Genomic DNA, 14,333 nt, shown 5'->3' with positions numbered 1-14,333 from the left:
TCTTAAAGATGATCAAATGGCTCTGAAAACAATTTTGTTCTCTAAAGCTGTGACAGCCTGAAATATTTTAGCAAGAATTTAGAAGGTAATCATCTGTGCTTTCATGCATTTTTTTCTTTTTGACAACTTGTCACTCTGCATATTTGGCTGTATGGACCATGTTAGCTTTGGACTCCAGAGTTGACTCATCATCTGCCTTCAGACTACTCAGATCAAAGCCATAGGCTACCATACCATGCCTGGTTCATGTATTTCTCTTCAATTCCTTTAACCACACTTAGTCTTACAAATCATTTTGTCATTAAATTAATTAATTTAAATAAGAGTGAGATTTTATTGTTATTGATAGTAGTACTATAATTTTATCATCATCTTCTTCATCATCATCATTAACAATTTGTGACATAATCTCACTAGGTTGTTTTACATGAGTAACATCCACCTCAGAATCACAGTGACAAGTGCTCTGTGTCCTTGCTGGACCCAGTTCTCTGTGGGACAGCCTGAAGAGACTTAAGAAAGGAAGACATGAGGGAAGGCTGAAGAAGGGTAAGACTGAAAATGTAGCTTAGTAGTAGGGAACTTGCCTAGAATGTTGGAAGTCCCTGATTCTATGTCCTGCAGAACACACAGATGCAGCTGCCCACAGATGACTGCATGCCTATGGGCGACACCACAGAGAGAATAATGCTGCCTGGAGATCAAACAGTGAATGTCAGAGATTCAGTGATATTTGGATTTATTCATTCATTAGAATATTTTTAAAGGGCTCAAGAGTCAGGATTGTTGGTGCTCTTCTTACCTGGGAGGATGAGGTTATCAGAAACTGTTGAATATATTCTTCTCAAAACCAGAATACTCTCTCATTTTAAGGCCCTGCAGAGTATGCATGGAAGTTTAAACTTTGAAGAGGACAGAGGTCCGCAATGAAGTTTTCCTGTCATAAGGTATTGAAAAACAATCTAATCAGTCAATGTGAATGAACTGAAAAACATTTATGATCTTCTCATAGCAAATTACACTTGTGGTGGTTATTCTTGGTCCCCAACTTAGCTAAACTTGGAATTAACAAAAATCTAAAATGGACAGCACACTTGTGAGAAATTTTTTTCTTGAGTTGAGTAGGTAGATCTCCTTCCAATATGAATTTGACGGTTGAAAGATAGAAACTTTTAATCTGGAATTGATGCCAGAAAACACACACCTTTAATCCAGATCTCAAGGTTTGAAGACACACCCTACACTAGGCCACACCCTCTGCTGTTAGCATAAAAGGAGAGGGAAGAAGGAAGGGCTGCCCTTTGCTGCCTGTCTTTGCCTTGCAAGTATTTCCCTTCGCTGGCAGTAGAGAATTCCAGCATAGACTGAGGAATAGCCAAGACATCAGGCCTCTGGGACTGAGTAAGTACTGGGTTCTTGCACTTTCTCTTCACAGGTAGCCTTTTTTGGGATTAGCAGGACTGCATCCCTAAATCATTCTAATGAATCACTCTCCTTCATACAGAAAGATCCATTCTCTGTGTTCTGTTCCTTTAGAGAACCCTAGTATAACACTTTTTGTTATAAGAGTATATATAATGTTCCAAATTATTGAAAGTTCTGTATAATTGTCAAAACTAATCATCTTCTTACTTACTATTCAATCTAGAAAAAAATGGAGTGATGTAAGAAAGAGGGCCAAGTACTCTAGACTGTCTTCTCTGAATTCCATAGTGCAATGTGGATAGAATTTCAGACAGACTCAAGTTTCTTACCTCATAGAACAGAGAACAGAGGAGAACACAAAAACTAAAAAAATAAAAAATTATCTATAATTGTGACCCCGAGGTTGAAGAAGAAAACTATCCTGTTCTTCTTTGGCTCCAGGTAAACCTTCACACTCCCAGCAGCAGATATGTCAGGGGACCTGGGAGCTGAGAGAAGTGGCTACACACAGATCAGAGTAAAGAAGTTCTCCACAAATGGACCATCAGCAACTACTCTTCTTGCTTGGAGGAAAACTTGGGGAAATGTATTAAAAGTCCCACTTTCTCACCAGAAGCCAATGACACACAGAAATCGTATATGAATGTCTACTTGAATGGGCTTGATGAGGAAAGCAGATGTAACCTGTCAGTTTTTGTACGGTTGCTCAGCTGTCTAAAGAGCCCCATGTGGGCAAAGTTCCAGCTTTGGATCATAAATGCCAAAGGAGAAAAATACCAAATCATGAACAGTGGAAGAGTCGTCAGGTTCGACCTAGACCAAGACTGGGGCTTCAAAATTTTCTTCCCTCGAGACTTCCTTTTGTCCACTCCATGTTTGCTTCTCCGAGATGACAAACTCAAATGCTGCTGTGAGGTGAGCGTGGTTCAGGACTACATCAGCATCCCTGAACAAAACATGGAGCCAGGGATTGAAATTCCAGGGTGAAACCAGTAGATGAGCTAGGAGAACTGTGGGAGAATTCCCGCTTCACAGACTGCTGCCTGGTGGTAGCTGGCCAGGAATTCCGGGCTCACAAGGCCATTTTAGCTGCTCGCTCTCCAGTTTTCAGAGCCATGTTTGAACATGACATGGAGGAGAGAAGAAACAACTGTGTTGAGATTCTTGACCTGGAACCTCAAGTCTTCAAGACAATGATGGACTTCATTTACACTGGGAAAGAACCAGATCTCCACAGCATGGCAGATGCGGTGCTGGCAGCTGCTGACAAGTATGCCCTGGAGCGTTTGAAGGTCATGTGTGAGAGGGCCCTCTACAGGGACCTCTCTGTGGAGAATGCTGCCCACATTCTCTTCCTTGCTGACCTCCACAGCGCAGTGCAGTTGAAAACACAGGCAATGGATTTCATTACAGCTCATGCTTCCAAGGTTTTTCAGACCTCGAGCTGGAAGACAGTGGTCAACTCCTAACCCCACTTGGTGGCTGAAGTATGTGTCTCCCTGGGTTCTGCACATTGTCTTTTCCGGGAGCCCCCTCTCAAACACCTGAAGTGATGATAGGACCCTGTGGGCTGTGACCTACAGAAAAAGCAGTCAGGATTGTTACTAATGACACCTGTTTTGCCTGTGGGCACCAACACAGCTACCAGTCCTGGCTTTAACACATCTATAAATGAGTTGAAGGGCAGGTAGGGGGAGGAGCAGCACTGAACTCTGGTATACTCTATGCAACGTCTTCCCTGTCATTAGACTGCTTTGATTTTTGTCCCATTAGATGGAAACTGGGATTCAGGGTTCTGCTGATCCCAAGCTCATCCCAGTAAGGTATCTTTGCAGAAAACTGTCTGTATTGGATGAGAAGAACATATTCTCAAGGGCTTAGAACAAAGGAAAGAGTAAACATGAATGTTTATTTACAAAAGAAGGGCAAGAGAAATAAGACATTTTTTCTCCAAACTCAGCATGTGAGAACTGGAGAGATGATGACTCAGTGGACAAAGGCAATAGTTATTCCTGCAGGGGACCCTTGATCACTTCCCAGCACACATGGGGGGCTTTTCAACCATCTCTAACTGGGGCTACAGAGGATCTGAGTTCCTACTCCATGGGCACAGCCATCTCTGTAGACAAAACCTTACCCAATTAAAATATAAAATGTGTAAAATATTTAAAATCAGGTTGTGGGTTCTAGTAGTATTTCTGTTTCATGAAGCCCATTTTAGTCCCTCCAACTCTGCTGAGCTCTGGAGGTTTGGACGCAGTGTTCATGCCACATAGGACCACAAGCCCTCAGTTCTCTTTCTTAGCACTGACTGTGGCAGAGTGGATAACAGCCCATCATGCTCTTGTGAAAAATGAGATATGAGGTCCTAAGGGGAAAAAAGACAACTGCCCCTGGCAGTGTGTTGATTGACTCATCTTTGAAAAATAACATTTGATTGGTTCTGAAAAAGGAGAAGGGGATTGATTCATTAAGAATTCAAACTTTCTCTTCCTGAACTGTGGTTTGTAGCGGCGATCGGAGGAACTTGGAAATTGGAAATAACTGAAAATAGTCCTTTTAGAATAAATCAGTTTTAATTAAAGGAGAATAAGGGAACTTACAGAACCAAGGGTCCAGCGAAGCAGAGCGTGACGCGGGGGAAAAAACAGGGCCTCCCTCCCGGACCCGGTTCTTTTTAAAGGTACCCTTCTCCCCTGGGGCAGCCACGCCCCTGAATGCAGGGATTGGGCCAGCTGCCCCAACATCTCCCCCTTTTGTCTAAATAAGGCAGATTCAGAAACCAAATACAACCATATACAATGGGAATAGATCATATAAAATTACAAGAAGTAAACAATATTAGGCGAGGAACATATAACAAAAATTTTACTAATCATTCTACTTTAGGAAGTCTAAATAATGTAGAAGGTAGCTACAATTATCTAATCTTCAACCCCATCAAAGATCTGAGAAGGGAAGTAATATTACTAAAGCAACCAGGAAGCACAAACGAGAAACTTCCAAAATGTGCAACAGAAGACAGAGACAACTGACTACCTGGGCAACCACATGAAATCTTGTTAGCAATGTTGAGGCAACCAACTTTGTCTGAGGCCTGATATAACCTGACATACCATTATACAACAGCAAGGAACCTTTAGTAGAACTATCTTATCCTGTCTTGGCAAGATAAGACAATTCTGTTTTATACACTTATGGATATTTTATAGCTTAGTCAGTAGTGGAGGTATGGGCTTTTCTTTGCCCAAAGGCCAGTTCTGCCAAGAAGAAGACAAACTCCCAGTGGAGTATCTTTGGTGCTCAACGTTCTCTTGGGAGTAGAGCATTGTTGCCAGGAGTGATTGTGTCTCATAATTACAAAACTCTAGGTTAGATTAAAGGCCATGTTCTACAGCTCTTCAAAGAGGTCGAAGATTATGCTATCTATACTAAATACAACCTCTATATGTCTAAAACACCTGATTATCCTAAATATAAATATGACAAACATATAATTCTCAACACTTATCTAACTGTATGACTAATAGAATAGACAACTGTGCAATAAATGAAGACAATGATTTCCAAATGTAAACAGGGTCATTACATAAATAATATCTGAGGTAGAAATGTACATTGCAATATGGTATACAATGTCAATATAACAATTGTTTCAAACAGAGGTAGTATCATACTCTCATACAATGTTCAATATATCAATATACAAGAATCAACACTCATATAGTTTTCAAAAAACAATAACTCACAAAAATCAATTATTCCTTCAGTTCACCAGTTAATCGCTCCCCCCCCTTTTTTGAGATATATATATAGTTTATACCCCTGAGTCCATATAAAGCCTTCCACAACCCCTCAACCCTATACCAGCCACCAATTAGTGTCCCTAAACCTGAGGGTAAACTTTGTTGGGAGGGGGGCTTCGTCATCTAAGATTGCTTCCAGCTGACATAGGGGCGACTTTTCTTCTCAGGGGGTCCTGTGAAAGCAAATGATGGTAAAATACCCAGGGTAACATTTCATCTAGGAAAAATGTGTCTAGCCTCTGAATATTTTGAGGAAATCCAGCCAGAATGTTGTCAAAAATGTGCACTATTCAAAAGTGTTCTGTGCAAATTGGTACCAAAAAACAGGCCAAATATTAGCGCTACAAAAACATGACGTCATAATAACCAGTTGGAGTTGATGTTGCGGGGCCTCGTCTTCATCCTGGAAACTGCAAAGATTACTGAAGAAAAATTTGTTGTTTGTTGCGAGAAAGATAAGCATTATCTACAAAGACACATACAGACATATACGTTCATATCTTCAATGAAAGGTGCATTAAAGACAGACAAAGATATGAGGGAAGGCAAAGAAGGCAAATATATTGGTACCATTATTAACATTATTGTTATTATTATTCTGTCTCATAACATGACTCCTGACCTGAGACAGAAACTCTGAGAAATCTTTTATAAACAAGCTTGGAATTGGAGAGGGACTGGGCCAGAGTCCAACTCCAAGAAACCAGCTCTAAATATTTATAAAGAAATGCATATTGACACACATACAAAAAATTGTTTTTCATAATCACGGAGCTTACCCAATGTTAATGCTGATCCTTGATGGGTTGCAATTGGTTTCCATCCGTCAGTATTCAAGATATCCAGGGTCCCTCAGATCCTTTGAAGGTGAGCGTCTTCCTGTGGAGATAAAAAAAAGAACCCTGCCCCCGAACTATAGGTCTCTTACCATCAGTATGTTCACCATCCTTGTGCATGAATTGTTATTTTTCTTTTCCAAGGGGCTTCTCCTCTTCAAACCGAACCTTTATTAACTTTGATGGTATCCACGATTTTTCTTCTCCTGTGGAGACAAGAGCAAAACGCCTTCGCCAACGGAGCACATCCCCTGGCTTCCATTGTGAGGTCAGCACATCCTTGAAATAAACCGGTTGATTTAATTCAGCAGACTTTTCCATTATCCAATGTCTTTCTGCAGCCGTTGTCCCCTTCTCATTAGAGTTGAGAAAATTCAAGGTTAGTAAAGCATTATGTAATCTATTTCTGGGGGTATTTTCCACCCCCTTTTGTTTGTTTAACATATCCTTTATAGTCCTATTTGATCTTTCAATGACTGTTTGACCTGTAGGATTGTAGGGTATACCTGTAACATGCTTAATGTTGTAATAAGCAAAAAACCGTTTCATTTTCCTAGAGACATAAGCTGGACCATTATCCGTCTTTATTTGTGCAGGTATACCCATGATGGCCATAACTTCTAACAAGTGAGTGATTACTGAATCGGCCTTTTCTGAGCTTAAAGCAGTTGCCCATTGGAATCCTGAATAAGTGTCAATGGAATGGTGTACATATTTTAATTTTCCAAATTCTCCTAAGTGGAACACATCCATCTGCCAGATTTCATTCCTTTTGGTGCCCTTTGGATTAGTCCCTGCAGGCAGTGGTGCTTGGTTATAGAAAGAGCAAGTAGGGCATTTCTTTGCAATCTCCTTAGCTTGTTGCCATGTAATAGAAAACTCTTTCTTCAAGCCTTTGCTATTGACATGATGCTTTTCATGAAATTCGGAAGCCTGCAGCACATTACCAATCAATAACTGATCAATAACTGCATTACCTTGTGCTAAAGGACCTGGCAGACCCATATGGGATCGGATGTGTGTTATATACATAGGGCAAAGTCTGTTCCTGATCATTTCTTGTACCTGGATAAACAATAAAGTTAGTTCAGTATCATCAGGTATGAATTCAGCAGTTTCAATATGTAAGATAACTCTTTCTGCATATTGTGAGTCAGTAATAATGTTAAGAGGTTCCTTAAAATCCCTTAGCACCATAAAAATAGCAAATAACTCTGCCTTTTGGACAGAATCGTAAGGACTTTGTTCCACCTTACTCAAGTCTTCTGATTTGTAGCCTGCCTTCCCTGATTTATTAGCATCAGTATAAAATGTGTGGGCTCCAGTTATTGGAGCATCACGGACGATTCGAGGAAGAATCCAAGAAGTTCTCTTTATAAAGTTAAGCCTTTTGCTTTTTGGATAGTTGTTATTAATTTCTCCTAAAAAGTTAGCACAAGCTCTTTGCCATGGTTCATTATCTTCCCATAATTTTCGTATCTCATCAGCGGTGAAAGGCACTATGATTTCTGCTGGGTCCATGCCTGCTAGTTGATGAAGTCTCAATTTGCCTTTTATGATTAGTTCAGAAACCTTTTCCACATAGGTTTTTATTTTCTAACTTGGCTTATGATGTAGAAAGATCCACTCTAAGATAATATCATCTCTTTGCATTAAAATTCCTGTAGGAGAAATTTTTTAAGGCAATATGACGAGAATACAACTGAGTTCTGGATTCACCCTATCCACATGTGCTTCCTGCAATCTTTCTTCAACCATTGTCAGTTCTTTTTCTGCTTCACCTGTTAATTCTCTGGGACTGTTTAGGTCTCTTTCCCCATCTAAGGTTTTGTTTAAGTGAATTATCATATCAGGTGTTATCCCAACAGCCGGTCAAAGGCTGGAAATGTCTCCCAACAACCTTTGAAAGTCATTAAGAGTCCATAGTTGATCTCTCCTAATTTGTGCCTTTTGTGTCTTAATTTTTTGCAAGCCTATTCTATAACCTAGATAATCAACAGAATCTCCTCTCTGAATTTTTTCAGGAGCAATCTGTATTCCCCATTTAGGTAGAACTATTTTCACCTCTTCAAACAGTCTTTCTAAGGTATCCATGTTTGAATCAGACAATAAAATGTCATCCATATAATGATAGATAATAGACTTGGGAAACATCTTGCGTATTATTTGCAATGGTTGATTTACAAAGTATTGGCACAGGGTGGGAGAGTTCAACATGCCCTGTGGGAGAATGGTCTACTGGTATCTCTTGGTAGGTTGAGAGTTATTATAAGTAGGCACTGTGAAGGCAAACTTTTCTCTATCTTTTTCTTGTAAAGGTATGGTGAAGAAACAGTCCTTCAAATCAGTAACTATGAGAGGCCATCCTTTTGGTAATAAAGAAGGCAGAGGAAGTCCAGATTGCAGAGAGCCCATACGCTGAATAACCTTGTTAATAGCTCTGAGATCTGTCACCATTCTCCATTTACCAGATTTTTTCTTAACCACAAATACAGGAGAATTCCAAGGGCTGGTAGATTCTTCTATATGCTGAGCATCCAATTGCTCTTGTACTAGCTGTTCTAAAGCTTGCAACTTTTCCTCAGATAAAGGCCATTGTTTTGTCCATATCGGTTTCTCAGTCAACCATTTTAGAGGTAGGGCCGTTGGTGATTCTGGAGGGGCATCCTTTGGTTTGTGTTCTTGTACAGCCCGAATGGCTGGTTTTCACCATCTGTAATACCTTTTGATGTTTTCCTCAGAAATATATGCTCTAGAGGCAGCAGGAATGTTAATTTGAGTATTCCATTCCTGCAATAGGTCACGACCCCATAAATTTACTGCAATATCAGCTACATATGGCCTTAATTTTCCTATTTGTCCTTCTGTCCCTATGCATTTAACCCATCTCGTGCTTTGTCTTACTCGAGATAGGGTCCCAATTCCCAAGAGCCGAACATTTACATCCTGTAGAGGCCAATACGGATGCCAAGATTCTGGAGTAATGATACTAACATCCGCTCCTGTGTCCAGCAGGCCAGTAATGAAAATGCCATTTACACACACTCTTAACTTCGGTCTTTGATCACTTATAGAAGTTTGCCAAAATACACGTAATTCATCTTTCAGGCTATTTTTGCTTCTAACAGCAGACATGGGGATTGCTAATTGTCCTGACAAGGCATGTTCTCCGTTGTAACGGGAAATGACTGGACCACATTTGCCATGGGGGCCTGCGAGAGGCCCCCCATGGCGCTTCCCGCTTGCAGCGGATTTCCTTGCCTATCTCTTGACGATCTGCATTCACTGTCCCAATGTCTACCTTTTTCACATCTCCTACATAAACCTGAAGGCTGAGGCCTCCTATTCCTGTTATTCCTGGAAGAGGCATTATTATTATTATTTCTGTAAATCCTTTGTCTGCAATTCCGTTTCATATGTCCCATTCTGCCACAATTAAAACATTTGGTATTTTGATGTCTCCTTTTACCATTGGCAATGGCTTCTTCTACCCAGGTCTCCATGTGAAACTCAGCCGATTCAATAGTCATTGTATGTAAGACCCATTCCTCCAGAGGTCCTGATCTGATCTTTAGAGGCGTCAAAATCCTTTTGCACTCTACATTGGCATTCTCATAAGCCAAGGACTCAATTATTACCTGCCTTGCTTCTGGGTCAGATATCCCTATTTGTACAGCTTTAGTTAGTCTATGTAAAAAGTCAACAAATGGTTCTCTCGGACCCTGTTTAACTCTGATATATGATTCTGTTCTCTGTCTTGGGTCTTGAACCCTGTCCCAAGCCTTCAAGGTTGCGGTAGTACATATGGATAAAGTGTGTTCATCATAATTAGCTTGTTCTAGAGGATCAGAATAAAGTCCTTCACCCAGAATTTGATCTAGGGTGATGTCAACTCCCTTTGATCTTTCCTGCTGTTCTAAAAGCCTAGCCTCTTGTCTGAACATACACTTCCAGCTTAATTGAGATCCACTCTCTAGAACCGCCGACACTAGGTCCAACCAGTCCCTTGGGGTGGGGTTCATGGTTATGGACCAAGACTTTAGCATCTCCTTAACAAAGGAGCTATGTATCCCCAAATTCATAACAGCTTGTTTAATTTCTTTCAGATCATTCATACGGATGGGTTCCCATGTATATTCCTTGGTGACCTTAGGGTTTTTAGAACCAGTCACCTTTTCTGTGGTTATCACTGGGAAAATAGGCAGAGTTCTGTTAAAGCTATCCTGGAGAATTCTATTTATCGATGGGGTTGGGACTTTCTTTTGTACTATTTGCTCCTGCTCATGAGAGTCCATAATTTCCTCAATCTTTTCAAATCTATTTACCATTGCCTTCTGCAATGCCTCAATCTCTTGCCCAGTATTATGTTCCAAGGCTTTCATAGAGGATTCAAAGGTATGAAGTTTTTCCAACACCGATAACGTCTCATCCTTGGACAGAATTTTTATGGCATGAATGATGCCATCTTGTATCGAAATTCTGTCCAGTAATCTTTCATAGCCCTTTGATAAGTCTTGTTAATACATTCAACGGTTCGAATCTTCTCAGATAATGTTTCAGTTCCTACCGACAGGGATTGCAACTTATGATTCAAATCAGCTGTTCCTGCCTCCATATCTTGCATTTTCCTCTCAAGTGATAAAGCCATCTCAGGGAAAGATCTGTTATTCCTTTCCTCACGGGATTCAAACTTCTCCTCGAGAGCTTCGAGCCGTTTACAAAACTCTTGCATATTTTTCTCAATTGACAAAGCCATCTCAGAGGAAACTCTACTATTCCTTTCCTCGAGAGCTGCAATCGTCTCTCCAAACTGTTTATTGGTGTTTTCCAAATCAGTTATGTCCTTGTTTAGTTTTTCAACTCCTGCCTATAAGGAATCTATCACTTTTCTATCTTCCAACCACGTTGTAATGAAAAAAATAAAAATAAAGAAGATACCAAGCCCTATAAATATCCAGCCAAAGGAAACCACATCTGTATCACTCAAAAATTCAATCATCGTGTAATTAAACAAATTATAGAATCCTGTAATAGTGATATTATCAGACATTTTCAATCTGAATGCTTAATTTCAATCAAATGAAAAATTACCTTTAATTACCGTTGTCTGCCAGTAGATGGCGCAGTGCACCTAGGTTTACGTGTTTTTAGGAAACCAAAGATGGCGTCCTGGATCAGGGCGCGCAGAGCTCGCAGCAGCTGGATAAACGGGTCGACATGGAGGGTCGGGCAGGACGATCTGCTAACTTAAAATCAACGTTGAATCTCTGCAAAAGCTGCGCAAGCAGTTTGGCGGGCTACCGGGCAGCTGGGGCTGAGCATGTTGGTGGCTACGGGGACGCGCCAGAGCCGAGGGAAGGGAGGAGGGGAAAGCTACTGCGTTTCCCACTTGAGGAGAAGGCGGCTGTGGCGGCCAGCGGCTGGACAGAGCTCTGGACCGGCACGCCACGATACTGCGGGGCAGGGCTCTGAACGGGCTTGCATTCTCAGCTTAAGCAAAAGCAGGCAAACAGCTCCTGGGTGGAGCAAAGGGGCAGGCCTGGCAGGCGGCAGCAGAGGAGGCTGCGGCGTTCGGCTGCGGGCGGTCTCCGTATGGAGACATGGAAATAAGAAAAAAAAGGGGGTGTGTGGCCCGGCTCAATCCGCTGAATTAAAATTGAGCCGGTTCAGCCCGCCTGCGAATTGCAAGTAGAAATCTGCCAACCGCAGCAGACTGTGGGGTAAGAGTGGTCCCCGGAGGCTACTCCACCCGGGGTTCTGCCCCACGTTGGGTGCCAAGTGTAGCGGGGGTCGGAGGAATTTGGAAATTTGAAATAACTGAAAATAGTCCTTTTAGAATAAATCCGTTTTAATAAAAGGAGAATAAGGGAACTTACAGAGCCAAGAGTCCAGCGAAGCAGAACGTGACGTGGGGAAAAAACAGGGCCTCCCTCCCGGACCTGGTTCTTTTTAAAGGTACCCTTCTCCCCTGGGGCAGCCATGCCCCTGAACGCAGGGATTGGGCCAGCTGCCCCAACAGTGGTTCTGTCATTAGATATTGGGAATATGATTCTTTATTCTCCTCTGATTTTTATCACCTTCTATAGTGGTATATTATTTGTGTTTTAATAAATAAAGTGTGCCTGAAAGTCAGAGGGCAAAGCAGCCATACGATTCAGTTATACAGGCCAGGGGCTTGTGGCACACACCTTTAATCCCAGGACTCGTTTGACAGAGCCAGAGAGATCTCTGTGAGTTCAAAGTCATCCTGGCTACTTGAGATTGGATCTGTCTTAAAGGAGAAACAAAGCTCACACAAAGGTGATCTCAATGTCTGGGATTACACACCTTTTATTCCAGCACTAGGGAGGTTGCGGCAGGAGTTATATCCTGCATGGAGAAAGGCATATAACAGGAAAGAGGAACTCAGTTGACTGTGCACTGTTGAGACTTCAGCATTCATGGAGACAGGATCCTACCCATTTTTATTCTGAGGTAGAGGTAAGGTACAGTGGCTGATTTTCTTTTATGTTATTCAGGTTGAACCATAATATCTATGTCTGGGTTTTCATTAATTGTGCTAAATCTTCCTGCTGTGCAATTGTCAGAAATTCATACTCTCTTAGAAACAGGGTCAATGCCTGGGTATCCCTCTCTCAAACTCTCGTCTGAATCTCCTTGTTTTTCTTCTACAACTCTTTCCAGATTAGTGTGGAGTGGTAGGTTTACTGTTTAATCCCAGCCAAACTCAAAGATTTAAGATAACAAGCTCATGTGTATGTTAGTAGCCATGCTAGTGTCAAATCACACCCTTTTTGTCAAAAGGAATTGCTTTTGTAGAACTCTAAAATAACTCTTAAGCTATTTCTGACAACTCTGTGGCCAATTTTGAGGCCTCTCAGCAGCAATTCCCACTCCCCTCCAGAAACCAAGGACCTAACAACTACACATGCACATACTAAAATATTGGAAACGTTCCATCCTCTCCCTGAGTCCTTGTAAATGTTCTGCAAATAGACCTCAGTTATTGACTAGGGACAAGATAACACTTAGGTGTTGACTCAGTTCCCAGTGTTTTGACTCAGTCCCTGGGAAAGGGGCAAAGTGACCCTCAGATGTTCCCTCTTACCTCACCCGACCTAGCAACCGCTCTTCAGCCAATTATTGATAATAGCCCTTTGAATAAGCCAATCATAATAGTTAGAAAACAACCCCAGATAACCCTTTCCTTTTGTGGCTTTTTTTAAAGTAGCCTGTATCAGCTATTCGGGTTCTTTCTGGCTTCTCGAATGCTGAAAGACCCGGTCAGGACAGAATTAATAAAATCCCCATGCTTTTACATCAACTGTGGTGTGAGAGACCGTCTCTTGGGGCGACTCCTCCTGGTAGTTGGACTTTAGGTTGCAACATTTGGTTCCCTGACCAGAAATTGAGTCTCTCCCAGACCCACTCCAGACCCAGTTGGAGGTATGAATGAGCTCACTTTTACATCTGTCTGTTTGTGTATTATGTTTCTGTTTCTGTGTAATTGTGAATCAGTAATTTGAAAATTGTACCTGCACAGGGTATGTATTGAAACGGGACCAGAGTGGGGAAGCAGATGTGCCCTGAGACCCCTGTCCCTAGGCTTGGATGGCATTCAGGCAGTATGAAGAGGGGGTGACCATGTCACTCTAGTGCGGCGAACCCCCCTGGCCAGCAGGGAAGAACGACCACCGAATTGAGGATTCTTCTCAAATCACGCTTTATTGGAGCCTCTTGGTTAAGGGAGAGCTGGAAGCGAGGGGCCCGGAGCACTAAACGGCAGCCGCTTATATAGGGAGAGTGGACACGGGTCATGCCTGCGGGAGGTTCTGTCTAGAGCCTTGCCTAATATGGAGTTGTTTACTCAGCGCTGCAGGGGCTCAGCGCCATCTTGTGATGGTGGCCGGCAAATCGGCTCCCTGCACTCTAGTCCATGGGAAACATGATTTGTTTGCATCTGTGCTTTGAGTTCTGCACCAGAGTGGTGGTGAGAGCACCAGCTTCTGGTTTTGAGTTTGTTTCTGTATCTTTGTATTTTTGCTTTTGTATGTCGGTTTGTCTTTGATAAAATAAAACAACATGTAACCACCTGCAGGAATTCAAAACCTGGTACTGGCTCCCCTGATTCTGAAGCAGAGGCAGTAGCAATGGTGGCTGCCTCTCCTCCAAGCCTTTTGTCTTCTCTTTCCTCTACAGGAGTGAACAAAACCCAGAATTCAAGCACCTCCGGTTCTTCCTAATACCCAGAATTACATTCTCCTTC

General features: G+C 42.0%; 1 pseudogene; it reads left to right on the top strand.

Annotated features, from left to right (window-relative positions):
• Window positions 1-1,894: 1,894 nt before the first annotated feature.
• Window positions 1,895-2,978, top strand: LOC119801185 (annotated as a pseudogene).
• Window positions 2,979-14,333: the final 11,355 nt, after the last annotated feature.

Source organism: Arvicola amphibius, chromosome 14 (assembly GCF_903992535.2).
Source record: "Arvicola amphibius chromosome 14, mArvAmp1.2, whole genome shotgun sequence".
In the NCBI taxonomy this organism is placed as follows: domain Eukaryota; kingdom Metazoa; phylum Chordata; class Mammalia; order Rodentia; family Cricetidae; genus Arvicola; species Arvicola amphibius.
The sequence above is the reverse complement of the archived record's forward strand: the minus strand, read 5'-3'. Positions and strand labels throughout refer to the sequence as shown.